Source organism: Octopus bimaculoides, chromosome 14, assembly GCF_001194135.2.
Source record: "Octopus bimaculoides isolate UCB-OBI-ISO-001 chromosome 14, ASM119413v2, whole genome shotgun sequence".
NCBI classification, from domain to species: domain Eukaryota; kingdom Metazoa; phylum Mollusca; class Cephalopoda; order Octopoda; family Octopodidae; genus Octopus; species Octopus bimaculoides.
The window spans coordinates 6,128,382-6,130,430 of record NC_068994.1 but is presented as its reverse complement, the minus strand read 5'-3'; the positions used below and the strand labels follow the sequence as shown (position 1 = coordinate 6,130,430).

Sequence of the window (2,049 nt, the reverse complement as noted above, 5' to 3'; positions counted from 1 at the left end):
ATATATATATATATATATATATATATATATATATATATATATATATAAAATGTAGATTGTCTATTTTATGTGTTTCCTCTTGGGGAGTGGCACTGTTTACTAGGTTTTACAAATACGTAAACTTGCACACATTTCAACAATTACGAACCAAAGAAGGTGCTTCTGCCATGTCCACCGACCTATTCGGCATAACTACCGAATCTCCCTCAAACCACGCCCTGCTATCGCGGGAATAATAATAATAGTAATGATAATATGTAGCCTTATGTATTGTAAGTTTCTAGTCAGCAAAATTACGGGATGGTCACAGCTGAGGCGCTCTGTGACAAAGTAGGTTCGTTCGCTCAGGACTAACGTGGAGATAGAACGACATCTGTGCCGTGCGAGATTGTCATATATTTTTTTACAAGTGTTTGATGAAGGGAACTGGCGGAAGTTTCATTTAAAATCCCAATATTTCAAAGGTCTGTTGATTGGAAAATTAACAGTCGTAGGTATTATCATATTTTAGCATAGGATAATATCAACACACAGCCTATTAGTATATAAATGCATGCGTATGTGTGTTTAGTCTATCTATCTATCTATCTACCTATCTATCTATCTATCTATCTATCTATCTATCTATCTTTCTATCTTTGTCCATATTTTTGTGTATATATGTACAGATGTGTGTGTATGTATATATACCGACACGTGTATGTACATACAAATATACATACATACATACATCATCATCATCGCTTAACGTCCGCTTTCCATGCCGGCATGGGTTGGACGGTTTGGTTGAGGACTGGCAAGCCAGAAGGCTACACCAGGCTCCAATCTGATCTGGCAGAGTTTCTACAGCTGGATGCCCTTCCTAACGCCAACCACTCCGAGAGTGTAGTGGGTGCTTTTCACGTGTCACCGGCACGAGGGCCACTCAGGTGGTACCTCCATTTATATGTATTTGATGTGTATGTATGTATATATGTGAAGTCCAACTCATGCCAGAATGGCAGACAGTCGTTAAATAATGATGATGTATGGCATAGCTCAGGGGTTTTCAAACTTTTTGACTTGCGGACCCCTTTATATTTCAGGCTTTACCTTAGGGACCCCCTTATAAACGCTTATGAAATTTATACATAAATATTTGCTTAGAATAGCATATATTTTTACATTTATTTATTTAACAGTATTTAACAAATAGGTTTATTGTGAATTAAAAGATTTCGATTAAAAAACATATATAAAATCAAATTGCCCCCCTGTCTTGTCCTTGCGGACTCCCTGTGGTCCGGGGACCACAGTTTGAAAACCCCTGGCATAGCTAAATGGTTAAGAAGTTGTGAGGGTAGAATTCTCCATAGGGTCCTATCAGAAGCATTTTTCTTTTCTTTTTTTCTTTTTTAAAGATTTTATGGTGTAATTTGGTTGGGTGAGAGATGTCAGTAACCCAACCAGCTAAAATTGAATTCAATATAAGTCATTGTAAACATGATCTGCACACGTTATAGTTTTAACATCCGGATTGCTATTTAAAGTATTTTGAGGTTACTGTAAAGAGAGAGAATAATATGGTGCAAGGGAAAACCTGTTCTTTCAAAGTTTGGCTGTCCAAATTGATATTTTTTTTATTATTCTCAACAAATTACGATCCTATTTATTCAACACGGTAAACAATCATTGTGCGTGTGATGTTGTTGTTTCGCCCCAAGATGTGCTGATTGAACACAACGGATCTATGATTAGAGGCGTTCCAACCATGACCATTCCGTCCTTTTGTATACCTACCACTACATTGTCCAGTCTGTCTGTTCTTTCATAGTTAAATGGTAAGGCAGGCATGGGCAATGTTTGCCAAGAAGCAGGCCACATGTGGCATGGCTCATCATGTGGCAGGCCTCACCACTATAAAAAAACTCAAGGTAATTGACCTGCCATTCAGAAAGTCACACAGGCTGCAGTTTGCCCTTGACTGCTATTTCTAGCGAGACAATTGACTGGGTTGCAGATTCCTCATGGGCTCGTGTGTGTGTGTGTGTGTGTGTGTGTGTGTGTGTG

At 38.4% G+C, this 2,049-nt stretch overlaps 1 protein-coding gene across 1 annotated transcript in view; it reads left to right on the top strand.

Moving 5' to 3' along the window:
* LOC106883334 (huntingtin) overlaps positions 1-2,049 on the top strand; it is a 71,542-nt gene that overhangs the window by 3,642 nt on the left and 65,851 nt on the right. The gene's annotated exons all lie outside the window — the stretch shown is intronic.